Source organism: Anomaloglossus baeobatrachus, chromosome 1 (assembly GCF_048569485.1).
Source record: "Anomaloglossus baeobatrachus isolate aAnoBae1 chromosome 1, aAnoBae1.hap1, whole genome shotgun sequence".
In the NCBI taxonomy this organism is placed as follows: Eukaryota; Metazoa; Chordata; class Amphibia; order Anura; family Aromobatidae; genus Anomaloglossus; species Anomaloglossus baeobatrachus.
In genome coordinates, this window is record NC_134353.1 from 199,483,781 (window position 1) to 199,508,014 (window position 24,234).

Consider the following 24,234-nt stretch of genomic DNA (forward strand, 5'->3'; position numbering starts at 1 on the left):
CATTTTGCAGTGGAAGAATCTGCGGGGCTGGTGGAAGTGAGTATGTGTTTTTTTTATTTTTAAATTAATGACACGTGTTCTCCGGCGCGTGTCACACGGAACTGCATCCACACTACATCCGTGTGGTATGGCTGCGGGCCGTGTGACACCCGTGCTGCCGGAGAATACGTGGACATGTCAGCGTGAGAAAATCACGGACGCACATAAGTACGGAACGGACACATGTTCCGTTCCAAAATACTTACCTGTGTCCAAACAATAATGAAAACATAGGTCCACGTGTCTCCGTGCCGCCGGTACGTGAAAAAACTGCCAAACACGTACCGGCGGCACGGATGTGTGTCTTAGGCCTCAAAGACAGTTTCACCACAGCAAGTCCCTTTTTACCGTCTGCAATGAAGACCACCAGTGCTGGATGAGTTCCAAGAACTGACTGAAAAGGAACTGATTATGGATCATCGAATACCTCAAATATTTTGCTTCGCAAATATCCGACGAATAGGTCACCGCTATGCGAATATTCGATGCGCAATGTAAGTCTATGGGAAGCTCAAATAGTTCTAAATAGTTGTTATTTGGGTTTCCCAAAGACTTACTTTGTGCATCGACCTACATTGCGCGGAGAGCTATTTGGCAAATATTTGCGAAGCCGAATATTTGAGGTATTCGATCATCCCTAGAACTGATATACCTCTTTAAAACAACAGATCGGGATCATACACAGGATAATTTGTCCCCTGAAGAACATAAAGTACTTAAATCATTATGTAATAATAAGGACTTACCGTATTTTTCGGACCATAAGACGCACTTTTTTTCCTCTAAATTTGGGAGGAAAGTGTGGGGTGCATCTTATGGTCTGAAGCTGCGGGGTAGGGAGCTGTGGGGAGTCAGCGCTATGCAGTGGGATCCCAGGAGGCAGGGAGGGTTGCTGCTGCAGGATGCCAGCGGCTGGAGAAACCATGTGTGCCCGCTGCTTAAAATAAGTGAATATTCATTAGCTGCTCCCCGCCCACCTCTCTCTGCAGTCAGCGGGTGTGAGGAGCAGCTAATGAATACTTGTTTAATGTAAACAACAGACACGTGAGAGCTCCAGACGCCGGCTTCAGGCAGCGGCTGCGGAGACTGTGTGTCAGCTGTTTAGGAGGCAGGAGCACGGTGTCGCTGCAGTTATGTCTGGCCCGGGGGAAGTGCACATCACTGCAGTGTCAGGGCCAGAGCACGGCATACCTTCACAGCACAGCCGCAGTCTCTGTGCTGAGTGCTCACATTAGGCTATGTGCGCACGTTGCGTAAATACATGCATTTACGCTGCGCTTTGTAGCACAGCGTAACTGCATGCGTCCTGCGTCCCCTGCACAGTCTATGGAGATTGTGCAGGGGTCGTGCGCACGTGGCGTCTTGGAGCGCAGCGCTTCGGCTCTTCATTACATCACTGCAGGTCCTTGAGATATGTGAGACTTTGTTTGCAATTCTAGGACCAAACTGAAGCATGGTGAGCAGCACATCAGTACAAGTAAGGCAATAAATAATATAGTATAGGCATTACTGTACACCTGGATGGGGTTGGATCATATATATATTTATACACACACACAGTTTATATCTCTATATATATACACACACACACACAGTATATAACTATATATACACACATACACACACACACACACACAGTATATAACTATATATACACAAGCACACAGTATATACACCTCTATATATACACACACACAGTTTATATCTCTATATATATATACACACACACACACACACACACATATACACACAGTATATAACTCTATATATATACACACACACACACAGTATATAACTATATATACACACACACAGTATATAACTATATATACACAAGCACACAGTATATAACTCTATATATACACACACACACACAATATAACTATATATATACACACACACACACACACAGTTTATATCTCTATATATACACACACACATACACACAGTATATAACTCTATATATATATATATACACACACACACACAGTATATAACTATACATACACAAGCACACAGTATATAACTCTATATATACACACACACAATATAACTATATATACACACACACCAGGTTGGAGGATCACACATATAATGATGGGGAACATACATTTTCCACGATGGGGGCCATATATACCTGGAAGGTACCCAGAATGGGGGATATGAGGACAGAATTTGGGGATATTATTACCTCAATAACACTGTCAGCAGTAAAATAACAGTGTGTTATGACCACATTCTTTTACTTTAATTTTTTTTTTTCTATTTTTTCCTCCTCTAAAACAAGGGTGCGTCTTATAGTCCGAAAAATACGGTAATTATCCACGAAGCAGACAAATGGAGTATTATTGTTGTTTTAAATGCAGGAATTAATCAAAAACTTAAAAGGAGTTGTCCGACATAAACTCAAAAAATTTTGCTAAGCTAATATGTGCTGTATTGTTATATAAAACACCCCTACATTGTTATTTTTTGTTTTCTAATTTTTGTTCCTCTTGAATTATCCCTTTATTCTCTGCAGCTCTTTGTTTACATTCAGCTCCAAACATGATAACTTCCTGTGCTAAACCTCACAGTCAGAGATGGCCCCGCCCCCCGCCCTCTGCACACGCATTCCCTGTCAGTATTCTGCCCCAGCACCTGACCTGTTATTACTACAGCATTGGAAATAACTGCCCACACACACACATAGGGCTATGCACCTCACACCACAAAGGGCTCTGCACCCCCACACACACACATCAGGCTCTGCAACCCCCCACCCCACACACACACATCAGGCTTTGCAATCCCCCACCCCACACACACAAACACACACACACGGTGCTCTGTACCGACCCCCACCACCATCGCTGTGTACCGACCCCTACCCCCATATGGAACACATGTAGGCTACATTCACATGATCGTTCCGTTTTTGCGGTCCACAAAAAACGGTCCATTTTTTTCATGGATGCATCCATGTGGCATCAGTGTGACATCCGTTCCGTTCCGTATACAGTCCATGTGTCATCCGTGTGCCTTCCATTTTTTTTGCGGACCGCAAAAAACGGAAGCAGCAAGAAAGATAAATAGATGAGTAGATATAGAGATGGATAAATAGATATAGACAGAGAGATAGAGGAATGAATGAATGAATAAATAGAGGGATAGATAGATGAGAAAGACATATATAATGTCCTACCCCCCCGCATATTCTAAGCTGGCACCCTTTAGTGACTTTCATGTGGCACTAAAGGGTACTTAGCCTTGTATTTAGCCAAAAACTAAATACATAAATAATTTAAAAAAAACGACGTGGGGTCTCCCATATCTTTTGTAACCAGCTTGGGTAAAGCAGACGGCTGCAGCCTTCAGACCACAGCTGGTAGCTTCACCTTGGCTGGTAATCCAAAACAGAGGGCACCCCACGCTGTTATTTTAAATTAAATAAATAATTTAAAACAAAAAACACGGGGTCCCCCCAATTTGGATCACCAGGCATGGTAAAGCAGACAGCTGTGGTCTGTTATTCTGAGACTAGGCGGTCCACTGTTATTGGACACTCCCCAGCCTAAAAATAGCAGGCTACATCCGCCCCAGAAGTGGCGCATCCATTAGATGTGCCAATCCTGGCGCTTTGACCCAACTCATCCCATTGCCCTGGTGTGGTGGCAAACGGGGTAATATATGGGGGTGATGCCAGATGTGTAATGTCACCTGGCATCAGGCCCTGGGGTTAGTGATGTCAAGCATCTATCAGATACCCGACATCGCAAACCCAAAGTAATATAGTAATAAAAAAAGAAAAAAAATTTGAAAACAAAAAATGTTTTATTTGAAAAAACACTCCCAAACACATTTCCTCTTTCACCAATTTATTGAAAAGAACAATCAAATCCGGGGCTGGCGTAATCCAATAAAGGGGTCCCATGACGATCCATATCATAGTCAATGTCCCAGTCAATGAAGAACAGAATGTTCCCCATTGGCTGAGAGAGCAGTGCAGTGACCTGAGCTAACATCAATAGGTCAGCCCAGGTCACTGCAGGGGATGACGAGCACTGCTGTCAGGAGGTTAGATGAGATCATTACCTGCTGTGATGATCTCCTGCTCTCCTGACGTCAGCGCTGTCACTGACTTCCATTGCCCGCCGCATTCTCAGCAATACCCATGAGCCCGTGACATTACCGCTAGTAACAGTCTCGGGCTGCCCGCGAGACATGCTGTGAGAATGCAGCGGACATAGAAGGCAGTGTCAGCACTGACGTCAGGAGATCATCACAGCAGGTAATAATCTCATCTAACCTCCTGACAGCAGTGCTCGTTATCCCCACGGCTGCTCGCACTGCAGTGTGAGAAGCTGCTGATACTGCAGTGTAGGCAGCCACGGGGCTGGCAGGGAGCGGGACACAGACTGCACGGGCAGTGATGAGAAGCAGAGCTGCGCTCCCTCTCATCAGTGCTTTCTAATGTGTTGGCATCTGTGATGCCGATACATTTGAATGTGCGATCCTGAGCAGGGGGCCCGGTGCTGGCGGTGACACCGTGGGCAGCCGCCGCCAGGCCCCTCCCCTTAGCTCACGGGTCCCAAAGCAGTGCCGGGGGAGGTTGCGGGGACACTACAAGTCGGGGGAATGTGTGGGAGGGTGCAGGGAAGGGGGCGGGGACTCACGCACTGTACCCGCCCAGCAGGACGGCAACATGCTGTTCCCAGATTTGCATGTCAACATGGTCCTGCCCATGTTAACATGAAATGACCGGAAGCAGCAAAATCACGGCAGGATCGGTCACATGCCCGCTCTGAGCCAGGGGAGAGGGGCTGACAGCAGGGCAGGTAGGTAGTTACTATCTTCTTAATCACCAAAGTCCACTTACTTATATACACTTCAATAGAGTCTGACTAAACACAAGCTTGACGCCGGATTACCGGCCAAGAATGAAGTGAATTAATACAATATTATTATGAAATATTTTATTATCAATAAACTCACAAATATACACTTTCAAACAAGAGAGCCACCTGGGGGCACATGGTTCCAGAATATCTGCATATCAACTCCATCCTATATGTAATGTATCAACATTAAATCTAAACACAGGGTAATTACATCCAGTATTTATAGATAGACACTAATCAGATCAAAATTAATTACATCCAGTGTCTATTCACATTATGACATACGGTGTATGACCTCATAATAATTCCGCATCAGCATCTAATCATAAATAAATGCCCAAGAGAGCAACCCTTAATTAGTCATCCAGACATACAAGGTTAATCTCAATGGGCATATCACTGCTTCTGCCCAATATGTCGCCACCTACTCCCTTTTCTTTGCCTTCATCAGCGCGGTATATTAAAGTGGACATATATATGGTCCAATAACCTTTTAATCATTCACTGGTATGCTGAGGCAGATCACACGCACGGCTAAATCAATTTACCATCTATTAATATATCTTTCAGCAACTGCTAATTTACATATGTGATAAGACACAATTCAGCCACTGAGTGCGCCACCCCACCACCACCTGCTGACGACTAGTCCCCATACACCACACTGATAGCGCAACAAAGGGTATTCAATGCCTGAATATACATGATATAGAATACACGTTTAGGAATTAGATGTTAGAATGGATACTCACATTGTTAACTGACTCGTCTGGCCATGCGTCCCACCACCCCTGACGTACGTTTCGCCGCTGCTTTATCAAAAGGGGCGCCCCCTAAACGTGTATTCTAAATACTTTATCTGTAACGCATATCTCTGCTGTATTGCCCTATCTTTACATCATGTATATTCAGGCATTGAATACCCTTTGTTGCGTTATCAGTGTGGTGTATGGGGACTAGTCGTCAGCAGGTGGTGGTGGGGTGGCGTACGGAGTGGCTGAATCGTGTCTTATCACATATGTAAATCAGCAGTTGCTGAAAGATATATTAATAGATGGTAAATTGATTTAGCCGTGCGTGTGATCTGCCTCAGCATACCAGTGAATGATTAAAAGGTTATTGGACCATATATATGTCCACTTTAATATATCGCGCTGATGAAGGCAAAGAAAAGGGAGTAGGTGGCGACATATTGGGCAGAAGCAGTGATATGCCCATTGAGATTAACCTTGTATGTCTGGATGACTAATTAAGGGTTGCTCTCTTGGGCATTTATTTATGATTAGATGCTGATGCGGAATTATTATGAGGTCATACACCATATGTCATAATGTGAATAGACACTGGATGTAATTAATTTTGATCTGATTAGTGTCTATCTATAAATACTGGATGTAATTACCCTGTGTTTAGATTTAATGTTGATACATTACATATAGGATGGAGTTGATATGCAGATACTCTGGAACCATGTGCCCCCCAGGTGGCTCTCTTGTTTGAAAGTGTATATTTGTGAGTTTATTGATAATAAAATAATATTTCATAATAATATTGTATTAATTCACTTCATTCTTGGCCGGTAATCCGGCGTCAAGCTTGTGTTTAGTTACTATCTTCTTACCTGTCCCAATGGGAAATAATAAAAAAAAGTCAAAATAAGCCGGTTAACCCCTTTAATTTATATTATTTAGAAAATAATATAGTGGATACTTATGTTAAATTACATAAAGATCATACAAAAGAATTCAATAATAAACCTAAATCATTGCTACAGGAGTTTCTACACACAGGAGTTGACCATCCCATAATATCAGTTTACCAGTAATTGCCAAAACATACATAACTGTATCTTTCCAACCCCTGCAGATGCATAGTGGTGAGGATTGGTTATTTGGAAGTTAAATTAGAATAAAGGGCGCTTTACACGCTACAATATATCTTACAATGTGTTGGCGGGGTCACGTCAAAAGTGACGCACATCCGACATCGTAAGTTACATTGTAGTATTTAACAGCAACGTGCGATTGCAATTGAATGGTAAAACGTTCATCGCATGCACGTCGTTCAATTCCTAAAAATTGAACGTCAGGTTGTTCATCGTACCCGGGGTAGCACACATCGCAGTGTGTGACACCCCGGGAACGATGAACAGATCTTACCTACGTCCTGCGGCTCCCGCCAGCAATGCAGAAGGAGGTGGGCGGGATGTTTACATCCCGCTCATCTCCGCCCCTCCGCTTCTATTGGCCGGCTGCCGCGTGACGTCGATGTGACGCCGAACATCCCTCCCACTCCAGGAAGTGGATGTTCGCCGCCCACATCGAGGTCGTATGGACGGTTAAGTACGTGTGACGGGGGGTTATTCGTTTGTGCGACACGTTCAACAAATTGAACGTGCCGCACATACCATGGGGGCAGGTATGATCGCATACGATATCGTATGCTGGATCGTATGGTGTAAAGCAGGCTTTAGTCGACCACTGTTTACAGAAATTGGTTCAAAAAAAGTGATGGGTGAACCCGGACTGTAAAATTCAAGATCTGTACCGGATGCCTAGTATCCATGCACTGACCCCATACACTGAGTTCTTAGGCAAAAAAAAAAAAAATAGAGAATAAAATGACTTCTGTATGTAGCAAAGCCGGAATCGTCGTAGGACCTTGTATGGATTATGTTGCAACTGTGTGTTTGGGTTTAATAAATTGGAGAGTGTTTTTTTGTATTTTATTTCAAATAAAGGATTTTTTCAGGGACTGTGTTTATTTCTTTTCACTTATAGATTAGTTTTGGAGGGCTGGTGTTTCATCTTGGGCTTAGTGGCAGATGTGATGTCATTAACGCCTAAAGCCTGCCTTACACGGGACGACTGATTGTGCGTTTTCACAATCGATCGTACCCGCCCCCATCGTTTTTGTGTCACGGGCAAATCGTAAAGCGCACAAACTCGTTTAACCTCCGTCACACGCACTTACTTTCTGGACAACCTCGCTGTGGGCGACGAAGTCCACTTCCTGAAGTGGGAGGGACGTTCGGCGTCACAGCGACGTCACACAGCCGCCGGCCAATAGAAGCGGAGAGGCGGAGATGAGCGGGACGTAAACATCCCGCCCACCTCCTTCCTTCCTCATAGCCGGCGGGTGCCGAAGGAGGTAAGCTGCTGTTCATCGTTCCCGGGGTGTCACACGGAGCGGCGTGTGCTACCCCGGGAACGATGAGCAACCGGCGCCATTTTAATTAAATGAGATTATGAAACCGAGCGACGAGTACACGACTCACAATTTGTGAGCAATACTGCGTTGCTCGGAGGTGTCACACAGCCCGACGTCGCAAGCGATGCCGGATGTGCGTCACAAAACCGTGACCCCGACAATCTATCGCACGATAGATCGTCTCGTGTAAAGCAAACTTTATATTACCCTGATTGTCACCGTACAAGGAAAATCGAGATGAGCTGAGTAAAGCGCCAGGATTGTCGCATCTAATGGATATCATTGAGGCGTGAAAAGTAAAAAAAATAATTTTTACCAAATAAAATGTTGCTTTAAACTGAAATCTTTCATTTTCACAAGGGTAACGAGAGAAAATGCACCATATAATTTGTTGTGCAATTTCTCCTGGCAATACCCTATATGTGGTAGAAAACTACTGTTTGGGCATATGGCAAAGCTCGGAAGGGAAAGAGCACCATATGACTTTTTTGAATTCAAAATTGGATATAATCATTAGTGGATGCCATGTTGCATTTGGAGAGCTGCTAATGTGCCTAAGTAGTAGAAAATGTAACCTCAAATCTTTCATTTTGACAAGGGTAAAGGGCCCGTTACGTGCGTCGATTTATTGTGCGTTCGCATGAGCGATCACACCCGCCCCCATCGTTTATGCGTTACGGGCAATTTGTTGCCCGTGTCGCACAAAGTCGGTAACCCCCGTCACACGTACTTACCTCCCGAACGACCTCGCTGTGGGCGGCGAACATCCTCTTCCTGAAGGGGGAAGAACGTTCGGCGTCACAGCAGTGGACACAGAAGTGGACGGGCGGAGATGAGCGGTACGTACCATCCCGCCGACCTCCTTCCTTCCGCATTGCCGGCGGGACGCAAGTAAGCTGCAGTTCATCATTCCCGGGTTGTCACACGGAGCAATGTGTGCTGCCTTGGGAACAATGAACAACCGGCGCAGAAGGACGATCGATTTTTTGAAAATGAGCGACATGTCAACGAGCAACGATAAGGTGATTATTTTTGCTCGCTCACAGTCGCTCGTAGCTGTCACACGCCACGATATGTCAAACGATGCCAGATGTGCATCACTAACAACGTGACCCCGACGACATATCGTTAGATATATCGTAGCGTGTAACGGGCCCTTTACAGGAGAAAATGAACTGTACAATTTGAGTACACTGATACTCCATATATGATGGAAAAACTACTTTTGAGGCACAGCACAAAGTGAAGAAGGGTAGAGTCTCCATATTTGATTTCAGATTTTGTTGGACTGGTTTGCGGGTGCCGTGTCAAATTGGCAAAGCCCCTGAGGAACTTACACAGTGGAAACCACTACAATTGACCTTATTTTGGAAATTAGACCTCTCAAGGAATTACCTGGATGATTGGTGAGTACCTTGAGCCCCCAGCTGCTTCCCAGAATTTTATAACGTTGAGCAGTAAAAATTAAAAAATGAACTTTTAACCACAAAAATGTTGCTTAACTCCAAAATGTTCATTTTCACTAGGGCAACAGGGGATAGTGAACCATACAATTTGTTGTGAAATTTCTGCTCAGTATGCCATTACCAAAATGTGGTTGAAAACTACTTTTGTGGCACAGTACAGGGTGGGCCATTTATATGAATACACCTAAATAAAATGGCAATGGTTTGTGATATCCACTTCCTGTTTGTGGCTCATTAGTATATGATAGGGGGGGAAACTTTTTAAAATGGGTGGTGACCATGGCGGCCATTTTGAAGTCGGCCATTTTGGATCCAACTTTATTTTTTTCAATGGGAAGAGGGTCGTGTAACACATCAAACTTATTGAGAATTTCACAAGAGAAGGGATGGTGTGCTTGGTTTTAACGTAACTTTATTCATTCATTAGTTATTTACAATTTTATTACCACTTATAAAATGTGTTCAAAGTGCTGCCCATTGTGTTGGATTGTCAATGCAACCCTCTTCTCCCACTCTTAACACACTGATAGCAGCACTGCAGAAGAAATGTTAGCACAGGCTTCCAGTATCCGTTGTTTCAGATGCTGCACATCTTGCATCTTCACAGCATAGACAATTGCCTTCAGATGACCCCAAAGATAGAAGTCTAAGGGGGTAAGATCGGGAGACCTTGGTGGCCATTCAACTGGCCCACAATGACCAATCCACTTTCCGGGACACTGATCGTGTAGGAATGCTCAAAGCTGACACCCATAATGTGATGGTGCACCACCACAGTACTTTTTGGCAACACAGAAGGGCTGGGGAGGGAAGGAGCGCCATTTGATTTTTGGAGCACGGATTTTCCTAGAATACTTTGTGGACTCCATCTGCAGAGCCCCTAAGTACCAGGACAGCAGAAACACCATCAAGTGACCACATTTTAGAAATTACACCACACTTGGCATTCACCTACTGGTGTAGTGATGATTTAGTCTCTGGAAAACAAAACACGTGTGGAGTCAAAAGCAATAAATGTTACAGAATTAAAAATTGAAAATAATCCCTTAAAAAAATTGTTTAAAAGAACTGAGAGTCCTCATTGGTTGATACCTTTTAATGGCTAACTGAAAAGATGGCAGTATATAGCAAGCTTTTGAGACTAGTTTTGAAAGCTTGCTATATACAGTCAGGGCCAGAAATATTTGGACAGTGACACAAGTTTTGTTATTTTAGCTGTTTACAAAAACATGTTCAGAAATACAATTATATATATAATATGGGCTGAAAGTGCACACTCCCAGCTGCAATATGAGAGTTTTCACATCCAAATCGGAGAAAGGGTTTAGGAATCATAGCTCTGTAATGCATAGCCTCCTCTTATTCAAGGGACCAAAAGTAATTGGACAAGGGACTCTAAGGGCTGCAATTAACTCTGAAGGCGTCTCCCTCGTTAACCTGTAATCAATGAAGTAGTTAAAAGGTCTGGGGTTGATTACAGGTGTCTGGTTTTGCATTTGGAAGCTGTTGCTGTGACCAGACAACATGCGGTCTAAGGAACTCTCAACTGAGGTGAAGCAGAACATCCTGAGGCTGAAAAAAAAGAAAAAATCCATCAGAGAGATAGCAGACATGCTTGGAGTAGCAAAATCAACAGTCGGGTACATTCTGAGAAAAAAGGAATTGACTGGTGAGCTTGGGAACTCAAAAAGGCCTGGGCGTCCACGGATGACAACAGTGGTGGATGATCGCCGCATACTTTCTTTGGTGAAGAAGAACCCGTTTACAACATCAACTGAAGTCCAGAACACTCTCAGTGAAGTAGGTGTATCTGTCTCTAAGTCAACAGTAAAGAGAAGACTCCATGAAAGTAAATACAAAGGGTTCACATCTAGATGCAAACCATTCATCAATTCCAAAAATAGACAGGCCAGAGTTAAATTTGCTGAAAAACACCTCATGAAGCCAGCTCAGTTCTGGAAAAGTATTCTATGGACAGATGAGACAAAGATCAACCTGTACCAGAATGATGGGAAGAAAAAAGTTTGGAGAAGAAAGGGAACGGCACATGATCCAAGGCACACCACATCCTCTGTAAAACATGGTGGAGGCAACGTGATGGCATGGGCATGCATGGCTTTCAATGGCACTGGGTCACTTGTGTTTATTGATGACATAACAGCAGACAAGAGTAGCCGGATGAATTCTGAAGTGTACCGGGATATACTTTCAGCCCAGATTCAGCCAAATGCCGCAAAGTTGATCGGACGGTGCTTCATAGTACAGATGGACAATGACCCCAAGCGTACAGCCAAAGCTACCCAGGAGTTCATGAGTGCAAAAAAGTGGAACATTCTGCAATGGCCAAGTCAATCACCAGATCTTAACCCAATTGAGCATGCATTTCACTTGCTCAAATCCAGACTTAAGACGGAAAGACCCACAAACAAGCAAGACCTGAAGGCTGCGGCTGTAAAGGCCTGGCAAAGCATTAAGAAGGAGGAAACCCAGCGTTTGGTGATGTCCATGGGTTCCAGACTTAAGGCAGTGATTGCCTCCAAAGGATTCGCAACAAAATATTGAAAATAAAAATATTTTGTTTGGGTTTGGTTTATTTGTCCAATTACTTTTGACCTCCTAAAATGTGGAGTGTTTGTAAAGAAATGTGTACAATTCCTACAATTTCTATCAGATATTTTTGTTCAAACCTTCAAATTAAACGTTACAATCTGCACTTGAATTCTGTTGTAGAGGTTTCATTTCAAATCCAATGTGGTGGCATGCAGAGCCCAACTCGCGAAAATTGTGTCACTGTCCAAATATTTCTGAACCTAACTGTATTACCATCTTTCAGTTCTTTTAAACAATTTTTTATCTCTACTGGCTAACACGGTACAAAGATATATTTTACCTGTATCAAATAAGCCCTTATCATTCCCAGTACATTGTCGTTCCCGTACATTGTGCCCAGCTCGTGCTTGAGGAGACACGCACCCTGTAAATTAAGTGGGTTCTCCTCACTACAATACCAAACATGTGGATATTAAATGTGGGAGGTTTTTTTTGGGGGGGGGAGGGGAAGCCATAGCATTTTCCTTTGTGCTACCAGTAACATGGAAACTACCAATATTTGTGTTAAGAGACATTAGGGTTTTCATCTACATCTCCGAAACCCTGATGGATCAATTCACTATAATGAGGCAGCAGAGTTACACAAGACTCCGTTTGGCCTCTGTTCATGTTCAGCAGTGTCCATGTTTTCAAAGGTGAACAGAACTGTTGATGATCACACTTTTGTGCATGCCTTAAAAGGACATATAAAAAGATGGACACCGCTGGACCACATGCCAGATAGGAGTTCAAAGTGACTTCCACTGCCTCATTACAGTGAATTTTCCATTTGGAATTTTGTCTGAATCATGTTTTTGATTTACATGTAATCCCTGGTATAAGCACTCAGCGTAGAGTGCAGGATAAATGTGCGCTGAGCCTTAAGGGGGCTTTACATGCAGCGACATCGCTAGCGATGTCGCTGGTGAAAGCACCCGCCCCTGTCGGTTGTGCATCATGGGCAAATTGCTGCCCGTGGCACACAGCATCGCTTGGACCCGTCACACATACTTACCTGCCTAGCAACGTCGCTGTGGCCGGCAAACCGCCTCCTTTCTAAGGGGGCGGTTTGTGCGGCGTCACAGCGATGTCACACGGCAGCCGTCCAATCCAAGCGGAGGGGCGGAGAGCAGCCAAAAGAAAGTGACGCCCATTTCGTTGGCGGAGGACGCAGGTACAGTGTTGTTCGTCGTTCCTGTGGTGTCACACGTAGCGATGTGTGCTGCCTCAGGAATGCCGAACAACCTGCGTCCTGTAACAGCAACAATATTTGGGATTAGAACGACATTTCAACAATCAACGATTAGGTGAGTAATTTTGATGGTTAGCGGTCGTTCGTATGTTTCACACGCAACGTCGTCGCTAACGAGGTCGGATGTGCGTCACGAATTCCGTGACCCCCAACGACATCTCGTTAGCGATGTCGTTGCGTGTAAAGCCCCCTTTACTGTGATCTTTGGGAGGCAGAAGGAAAACAACAACAGCTGAAAAATTGGCTTTATTTATTTTTTTAGGTATGAGTGATTAGGTAGCTTTATTCTTCTGGTAAGTACAATTACAGCAATACCACATTTATATAGCTTTTTATATGTTTTGATACTTATATAGCTTTTTGTTTCTGTTTTTTATACAAAAAAATAACATTTTGCATTCTTGTGTTCTGAGAGGTCTAGCTTTTTTATTTTTTGTTGACGGAGCTGTATGGCGGCTTGTTTTTGCAGGACAAGATAACGTTTTCAGTGGTACTATATTAATTTTTTTATCGCGTTTTATTCTACTATTTCGTCTGCTATATGATGAACAGATAGCTTTTGCCACTTTTTTATTTAACGTATTTTTTGTTTTATTAGACACACCGGATTACAAGACACACCCCAAATTTAGAGATAAGAAAAGGTAAAAAAAAAATTAAAAATGGGCTCCGTCTTATACTCCGGTGTTGTCTTACCGGAGCGGGGCGGCAGCAGTGGGGGAGCGGGGTCACAGGAGGCAGAGACTGTGTTGGCAGCAACGTCGGGTCAGTGGTGTCAGCGGCGGGTCAGTGACAGCAGCAGGTCAGTGACAGCGGCGGGTCAGTGACAGCGGCGGCTCAGTGACAGTGGCAGCGGCGGGTGGGCGGGTGGCTGTGCGGTAAGTGTCCCAGTCTGTCCGTGGTCCCGGTTTCAAATGATGGCGCCCGGAGCGGCGCGTGCGCAGATTGAGCTCTCATCCAGGAGCTCCATTTGCGCACACACTGACTCCTGGCGCCATCATTTGAAACTGGAACCACGGACACTCACCGCACAGCCACCGGCCCACCCGCACAGAGTGGCAGCCAGCAGGCTGCCCACCCGCACAGAATGGCAGCCGGGACAGAGAGGCACCTGGCGGCCGTCACCGACAGGTGCCCGGCCGCCCTCACGCAGCAACACGCACCAGTCCACCCGAACACAGAGACATGCACCCGGCCACCCACACACAGCGACACGCACCTGGCCGCCACATGCAGCGACACGCACTTGGACTCCGCAAGCAGCGACACACACCTGGCCGACGCACGCACGCACACGGCTGCCCGCACACAGAGCTGCACAGACAGCTTCCCCCCGGTAAGGTATATTCAGATTTTAAGATGCATCACTCCAAATCACCCATCCAATCTTCTACTGTCCACTTTGAAAACTCAAGCCGATGAATCTTATGACAATATTGAAGTCAAGGCTTCTTCACCTTTTTTCAGGCCACCATTCCAGATTTGTGTAATGTGCATTACATGGTGCTTGCATGGACAACTTTGATCTCAGTATTACGAACCATACAAGCCACCTCCACTGCCGTGTTTGCCACACCAGAACTGATAGACCTTGTAATGAATCGACTTATTTACTCAGATATTTTTTTTTCCTGGACGTCTACCTCTTGGCTTTGAGTAGATGGACAGACTTTATTTCATATTCTTCCAATTGTCATGGCACTCTCATGAGTTCTTGGCTGAGAGATCGCTATTGATGAACTGGATGATGAAGTTTCTTTTTTCTTGGGAAACCTTCTTCATAGCTGCTCCTTGATTCAAACCAGTGATTTTTTTTTTTGATAATCAACCTAATAAAACACTGAACAATTAGAGAATGTGAGAACAGCTTGTAATTTGTAGTATACAGGAAGATTTTTTTTAAAAAAACACCAGGAGCAAAACAGTAACAATGCAGTAACAGGACAAGAATCTGCATAACTAATCTTATGCTAAATAGTTGCAAGTCAAATTTGAGTATTAGATAGCAAAGATAATTAGCTATAAATTGAAGGCAGACTCACACTCATAGATGTAGTGGATGGTAAGACACGGAGCCTGAAAGTCAAAAGTTCAAAACATTTTTAACGTTTTGCTTGTCACAGTATATACAACATATAGGAGACGCTGTGACTGCTGCATACATCTCACAGGTAACAGAGTGCTAACTCTACCCACAAGCATACTAATGTTGGAAATGGCAAGATTTGGACGTAATTCAGCATTAGTGAACACTATTTGACTAGGGACTGTATGCTATCATGTCCCTAATTTGACCCAAATTGAATTTGGAAAGTAGAATCATTCCAGGAGGTCTCCACTGTCCAAAGTCTAAACATTGAGCAGTAGTTCTCCACTCTATAGTCTCGATGAACCAGTTTGCGGATCTTGGATTCTGGAGAACCCTCAGGCAATGAAAATGCCAAAGCCTGAATATCTCCACGAAGCAAGGACAAAACAATGCCCACCCGTTGATTCTCACCCGCAGAAGAGACAGGATGGAGGTGAAAATATTACATGTGGCAAAAAAAAAATTGAGAACTTACTTCTATCTCCATCAAATCAATCCAGTAATTTTACCTTGGGTTCCACTGTGCCAATAGGATTAGCTAGTATTTGACGCCTGATGTCCGCAATTTCCAAGGACAAAGTTTGAATTTGTGCTGGCAAAACGTTCATGGAGGCCATGATGATGCCTCAGCACAAACTATGGTGTGTGGGGTGGGCTGGCTTTAGTGTTATGCACATACGTAATCCAAAAGAAATAAAAGGCAAAAAAAAGTCTATCTCACTGCTGACGCACCTGCGCCCTACTGGTTCCTGTACAGCATCCCTAGCTGCGCAGCACCCTAATGGTTCCTACACAGAATGGAATATCCCTAGCCGCACAACTAGAAAATCACAAAGTGGACCTGGTTGCCTGAAAGGCCATCGAGTTGTCTCATGTACCTCCTGAAGAACGATAGGGAAGTATGCAAAGCATTTCAAACAACGATAAGGCAAGCATGCAGAAATGGGTAAAGGAGAAATAATGAATACAAACAATGGTAAACTCCTAACACCCTAACAGAAAACAACAGGTGGGTGTAGCAGAGGCAAAACAGAATACACAGAAAAAACAACATTTGTCTCTGGCTAAATCCCTTAGCTGTAGGGCCAAAACTCGATAGCAGATATCCACAAGGAAATGTAGCCAGCTGAAATAGGAGAGTATAAATACCCAGGATGTGATAGGACACAAACAAATAAGCACGTAAGAACAGCTACGGCCCACCATGAAAGGAAACTGACTACACAGCAAAAGGTCCCAAGATCAAGTCCTGAGGCATGAAAGTAACTCAGTGGTTAGCACTGTTACTTTGCTTCACTGTCTCCTGGATTCACTTATTGCTGCACAAAGGGGGTCAAAACTAATAACGAAAGTACGGGTTCACATACTTTGTGCTCACATACATGATATTGGATCATTTCGATCAATCAGAAAATCCATCTGTTTGATTTGTTTCTTTGTAATTATTAAGACTTTTGTGATCTAGTTTTAAGTCAAAGTTACGCAGAAATATGAAACATTTTGAAGGGTCCACAAACTTTCAAGCACCGCTGTATATATGGAGTGAAATTGACCGATTTTCCTTTTAATTTCTTGTAACTACCTAAAATGTCTTATTCTTGCAACGTTTTCTTCTTCTACAAACAAGCAAATATAAAAGCTTTTTACCTTGTGTTGTTAGTGTCCTTTATAAATGTTAGAACACTTCTCCACATATATTTAGTTTATGTACTTGTACTTGACTAGTACAGTAGCCACAGTAGAATACGTACAATGAAATGGAAATAGCAAACTTTTACTAAAAGCTATTAGTGCTACTCTATTATATATGTCACAATAAGCAAATTACACATGGTTCATAAAAAAAGTGAATTCACCCAGTGTGATATATGTCAAATTCCATTATGCTGTACATTTTCTCAGTATAAGTCGAGATTTTTTTTCACGTTTTTGTGCAAATACTGAAAAGGAAAATCAACAGTGCTGTGAATAACTTAAAATGATGTACAACGCATAATAAAATGTTGGAAATTAAGTACAAAACAGTGTGAGATGCATTCATTTTATACGATAAAGAAAAACTATTATAACTTTACCTGTCTTCTGTTCCACTAACAGTCCATTACAACTTTTTAATGGACCGAAACAAGATTATGTTGGTTGTGCTTTTTTTTGCTGTAATATGTTTTATTTTAATCGCTATTCTAGTCGTAAGGAGAAATGGTGGACTTTTTGCTGACTGAGGCCTGAAACACACATCCGTGAAACACGTGCGTGTTTGGTCCGTTTCCGTGTATACTGGAGACACGGCCAAACGTGCACCAATGTTATTGTATGATAAAAAAAGCTCCATGTGCGTTTTTGAGGCATGTCCGTTTGTCCGTGTCCGTGACCCGTACCTGTGTGCGTTTTGCATGGAAGCATGGCCGTTTTCTGCACGCAACACGCAGCACGGACCCAATGAAAGTCAATGGGTCTGTGTTACGAGGGGGACCCGGGGAAGCGTGCCAAGATGGGAAATGGACTGCTTCCGCCGGTCAAGGTCCACTGTGCGGTGTAAGGGACCGCCGCTATGGTGGGTGAAGAGTGAGCGGGTTGCTGCTAGCGATCGTCTGGAATGTCACAGACGATCTATGTACACCGATCTGCCCTAACCCGTGAGGGTTGTATGGCACAGATCTCACGGCTCGGTGTACCTGTTGCACGGGGAAGCACAGAGGTGCCCACGCACGTGTGCCAGTGGAAGTCACGAGAATATGGCACGAGGGTAGCACAGAGGTGCCCACGCACGTGTGCTTTCAATAACCAGGTGAGTCCAATGGAGACTTGAGGAGCTCACCTGGGACAGGAACACGGCCTGTTGACGGGGGTACTGCCGGAGCAGCAAGGCAGGAACACAGCCTGCAAACGAGGTACTGCCGGAGCAGCAAGGGCCAAGCCCACAAGAGACAGTAATGCCTGAGCAGTGGCGTGGCAGCACGCTGCCAGACATCCAAACATAGAAGGACGGTCGCGCGCCGCCATGATGGCAGGGGGAGCTTTTAAGGAGGTGCAGCTCCACCCGAGGGCGGGCGCGAGGCGGAGATGACGGACTTGACCCAATCAGGGTCCACGACGTCCCAGCCTGGCCAGTCAGGATTCACCACGTCACCAGCCTTGTCATCAAGCCGTATGACGTCAGTGAGCGAATCAGGACCCACCACGCATTGCACATGCTCACCCTCCTGCCTCTGGGAAATAGATGCGGGATCCTCGGTCTCACAATGTGCAGAGATAACGGGAATCTCACTGCTTCCCTGAGCAGTAAACCTCTGCACATTGCGCAGCCTCGCAGACCTTCGGGGCCGCTGAGCAGGAGAGTCTGCGGCAGGCCAGGAATGGGAGACCGCTTCACTCCTTGTAACAGGAGAACCACTAGGTGTCACCCTTCTGCTGCCTCTCTGAGAAGGTATCTCCAGCGCAGTCTGGCAGACCTTCGGTGCTGCTGAGCAGGAATGCTCGTGGCAGGCAAGGAATGGGAGACTGCCTCAGTCCTTGCCTCAGGAGAGCCACGAGATGTAACATTAACCCCCCCGTCTAGGCCCCCCCCCCTGTCCGTGCTCGAAGGCCGCTATCAAACCCGGGGCGCGGATATGATCCTCCAACTCCCAGGATCTATGCTCCGGACCACGGCCGGCCCACTCCACGAGGTAGTACCTCTTGCTCTGTATGACTTTTGTCTCCACAAGTTTTGCCACCTCAGGGTCGTCGGACGGGGAGTCGGTTTGAGCCGGCAGGGACCCCGAGAATTTATTAAGTCCTACGGGTTTCAGGAGGGACACGTGAAAGGTGTTGGCTATAGCCCAGCGTGGAGGGAGCTGGAGTCGATATGCCACTGGGTTTACCTGCTGTAGTACTTTAAACGGACCCAGATACCTAGGGGCGAATTTGGCTGCCTGTACCCGTAGGTTAACATTCTTAGAGGACAGCCATACTAGGTCACCAGGGGTGAAGGATGGTGCAGGGCGGCGGCGAACATCAGCCGTTGTCACCATCCGGTCTTTAGCCCTTTTAAGAGCCTCTTGGGTGTCATCCCAGATCTCCCGGGCCTTGGTCGCCCAATCCTCCACTCTAGTATCGGGTGACGTAATGGGCATCGGAACCGGGATTCTGGGATGTTGTCCGTTATTGAGTAGGAACGGAGTCTGGCCAGAGGATTCATGGACCGAATTGTTAATGGCAAATTCGGCCCAAGGAAGGAGGTTAGCCCAGTTGTCGTGGTGCGCGGATATAAAATGGCGGAGGTAAGTTACCAAGGTCTGATTAGTCCTCTCCACTAGTCCATTGGTCTCGGGATGGTATGCGGAGATGTTCAGCTCTATCTGCAGGAGCTTACAGAGCTCTCTCCAGAAGCGAGACGCGAACTGGGGACCCCGGTCGCTCACCACCTTGTCAGGCATGCCATGCAACCTAAATACATGCCGAATGAACAAGGTGGCGAGAGCACGTGACGTCGGGAGTCGTGGGAGAGGCACCAAGTGGACCATTTTAGAGAAGTGGTCCGTGATGACCCATACGACCCTGTGCCCTGCTGACTTGGGCAGATCTCCCAGGAAGTCCATCCCTACCACTTCCCAGGGACGATCCGGCACTGGCAGTGGGTGAAGAAGACCTGCCGGTCTCTGCCGGGATGGCTTATTCCGAGCACACGACATACAGGCTCCCACATATTCCTGTATGTCCTGGGGTAGTCTCGGCCACCAATAATGCCTGGTCACCAGGTCTCTGGTCCTTTTGACCCCGAAGTGACCCCCGACCTTGGAGGCATGGGCCCACGATAGCACCTCGTTCCGTAGTTCAGGGGGAACGAGGGTTTTGCCAGGTCGCACCTGGTCCAAAGAAGTGGGAGTGACCATCCTCAAGCTGTCCGGGGGTAGTATAAGATGAGGCTCCTCCTCGTCCTCCTCCAACACAAGCATACAACGTGACAAGGCATCGGCCCATACGTTCTTCTCACCGGCCAGGTGGCGGATAATAAAGCGGAACCGGGAGAAGAATAAAGACCAACGGGCCTGCCTTGGGTTCAGGCGTTGTGCTGTCTGGAGGTATGTGAGGTTTTTGTGGTCAGAAAAAACCTCAAATGGATGCTTCGCACCCTCCAGGAGATGCCGCCATTCCTGGAATGCTAGTTTCATCGCCAGTACCTCCCTATCCCCTATGGAGTAGTTCCTCTCGGCCGGAGAAAAGGTCTTGGAGAAAAAAAACACACGGATGTTTCCTTCCTCGTTCGTTTTTCTGGTACAGGACTGCACCTGCACCGACCGAAGAGGCGTCTACCTCCAGTAGGAAGGGTTTGGAGATGTCTGGACGATGAAGGATGGGAGCTCTGGAGAAGTGAGTTTTGAGAGTGTGAAATGCCTCTACCGTTTCCCGTGTCCATGCTTTGGGATTAGCGCCCTTGCGGGTAAGGGCAATGATGGGTGCTGCCACCGTCGAGAAGTTGGGAATGAACTGGCGATAATAATTGATAAACCCCAAGAATCGCTGGATCGCCTTCAGCGAGCGGGGCTCAGGCCAGTTCATCACTGTCTCCAACTTCCCCGGATCCATTGCTAACCCCTGACTGGACACTATGTACCCCAGGAACGGCAAGGATTCCTGTTCAAAAACGCACTTTTCCAGCTTAGCATATAACGAATGGGTGCGGAGCCTCTTAAGTACTCGGATGACATCCCTCCGATGGGTGGTAAGATCGGGGGAGAAGATAAGAATGTCATCCAGGTATGCAACCACGGAAAGATACAAATCCCGGAAAATGTCATTCACAAAGTCTTGAAATACGGCGGGGGCATTGCAGAGTCCGAAGGGCATTACTAGATACTCGTAGTGACCGTCCCTGGTGTTAAAGGCGGTCTTCCACTCATCGCCCTTTCGGACTCGCACTAGATTATACGCCCCGCGTAGATCCAGCTTTGTGAAGACTTTTGCCCCGCGGAATCGATCAAATAGCTCAGTAATGAGGGGCAAAGGGTATTTGTTCTTGATTGTGATTGCATTTAATCCCCTGTAATCGATACAGGGGTGCAGATCCCCTTCCTTCTTCTGCACAAAAAAGAACCCTGCACCAGCCGGTGAAATAGACTTGCGAATGAACCCCTTCGCCAGGCTGTCCTGAATATATTTGGACATAGCCTCCGTCTCTGGAGCAGAGAGTGGATACACTCTGCCCCTGGGGGGCTCGGAGCCTGGCTTCAGGTCTATTCGGGAATCATATGGCCGGTGTGGAGGAAGAGTATCTGCGACCCTTTTGGAAAAGACATCCCTGTAGGCCTCATAAGGTGTCGGTAAACCCGGCCCCTCAGTATTCCCTGAGGACCCAACCGACCTAATGGTAGCGGGTGGTTCGGTAGTCACGAGGTGCTCTCTACAGGATCCTGCCCAGGATGAGATCTCCCCTGTTGCCCAGTTGAGTATAGGAGCATGCTGTCTCAACCAGGGAAGGCCCAGTAGGATCTCATCCGTCCCCCCTGGAAGCACCAGGAAGGACACCTGCTCATGGTGTCCCGGTGGTACATCCATCCTGAGAGGGATGGTGATCTGGGTGATAGGATCGAGTAGTATGGACCCGTCGACTACCCGGACCCTGAGTGGCTTGGGCAACAGAACCAGGGGAACTGAGTATCGGGTTGCCAGGGAGGTCGAGATGAAATTGCCTTCAGCGCCTGAGTCCAAGCAAGCCAGGGCAGAGAAGAGAGTAGTGCCGAACTGCAACTGGGCGCTGATAGTCAACCTAGAGGGAGAAGTAACGTCTAGAGTCCCCCCTCTGATAGAAACTAGACGCTGTCTTTTCCCGACGGTTTGGGACATCGGGTAGCTATGTGTCCCCTCTGCCCACAGGAAAAGCAGATGACACAAGACCGAGAACCTGGGGCAGAGGAGACCACCTTGGACACCTCCATTGACTCCACGGAGTCGCCTACAGGACTGGCTGGGGGACCTGTCTGATGGAAGACGGGAGTCAGACGCTTTTTAGGCCGAGAAGACGTGGGTGCTGAAGAGACCTCGAGCCTTCGCTCCGCCTGGCGGATGTCTATGCGAGAGGCAACCTGAATCAAGGACTCTAAAGTGGCAGGCACCTCACGTGTGGCCAGTGCATCTTTGACAAACCCTGCCAGGCCCTCCCAAAACACAGGGACAAGGACCTTATCCGGCCAGTCCAGCTCTGCGGCCAGTGTCCTAAAGTGTACAGCAAAGTCCCCGACTGAAGCAGACCCTTGCCGAAGTCGTAGGAGGCGCAGCGCGGAATCGTGGGTGACTTGAGGCCCGAGGAACACCATTCTCATGGCCCCAAGATAAGCTGCTAAGTTATTCACCACACGATCTCCGCGCTCCCACAACGGCGTGGACCACTTCAGCGCTCTCCCTGTGAACAGGGACTGGACGAAGGCTACCTTCGCCTTCTCGGTAGCGTAAAGAGTCGCGGACAGCTCTAAGTAGGTGGTAACCTGGTTTATAAAACCACGGCACTCAGAGCTGTTGCCGCTAAAGCGCTCTGGAAGCGCAAGGCGAGGAGACCTTCCGTCCAATAGCACAGCCTGGGTAGCCGCCTGGGTGGCGACTGTCGTCAGAGTAGTCTTATCGGAGGAAGACTGCTCCACTGCTGCCAATCGTGACTCCAACTGCTGCACATAACGCAGCAACTGCTGCTGCTCTTCAGCCATAGCCAGACCTTTGGCGCGACCGTAATGTTACGAGGGGGACCCGGGGAAGCGTGCCAAGATGGGAAATGGACTGCTTCCGCCGGTCAAGGTCCACTGTGCGGTGTAAGGGACCGCCGCTATGGTGGGTGAAGAGTGAGCGGGTTGATGCTAGCGATCGTCTGGAATGTCACAGACGATCTATGTACACCGATCTGCGCTAACCCGTGAGGGTTGTATGGCACAGATCTCATGGCTCGGTGTACCTGTTGCACGGGGAAGCACAGAGGTGCCCACGCACGTGTGCCAGTGGAAGTCACGAGAATATGGCACGAGAGTAGCACAGAGGTGCCCACGCACGTGTGCTTTCAATAACCAGGTGAGTCCAATGGAGACTTGAGGAGCTCACCTGGGACAGGAACACTGCCTGTTGACGGGGGTACTGCCGGAGCAGCAAGGCAGGAACACGGCCTGCAAACGAGGTACTGCCGGAGCAGCAAGGGCCAAGCCCACAAGAGACAGTAATGCCTGAGCAGTGGCGTGGCAGCACGCTGCCAGACATCCAAACATAGAAGGACGGTCGCGCGCCACCATGATGGCAGGGGGAGCTTTTAAGGAGGTGCAGCTCCACCCGAGGGCGGGCGCGAGGCGGAGATGACGGACTTGACCCAATCAGGGTCCACGACGTCCCAGCCTGGCCAGTCAGGATTCACCACGTCACCAGCCTTGTCATCAAGCCGTGTGACGTCAGTGAGCGAATCAGGACCCACCACGCATTGCACATGCTCACCCTCCTGCCTCTGGGAAATAGATGCGGGATCCTCGGTCTCACAATGTGCAGAGATAACGGGAATCTCACTGCTTCCCTGAGCAGTAAACCTCTGCACATTGCGCAGCCTCGCAGACCTTCGGGGCCGCTGAGCAGGAGAGTCTGCGGCAGGCCAGGAATGGGAGACCGCTTCACTCCTTGTAACAGGAGAACCACTAGGTGTCACCCTTCTGCTGCCTCTCTGAGAAGGTATCTCCGGCACACTGCGCAGTCTGGCAGACCTTT

General features: G+C 46.9%; 1 long non-coding RNA gene across 1 annotated transcript in view; it reads left to right on the forward strand.

The window, feature by feature from the left end:
• The first annotated feature begins 1,480 nt into the window (after positions 1-1,480).
• The window catches only part of LOC142291136 (uncharacterized), a 42,737-nt gene continuing 19,983 nt past the window's right edge, over positions 1,481-24,234 (forward strand). The window contains exon 1 of the long non-coding RNA XR_012750444.1: positions 1,481-1,516. This is a non-coding gene — a long non-coding RNA (uncharacterized LOC142291136). The remainder of the gene's footprint in view (positions 1,517-24,234) is intronic.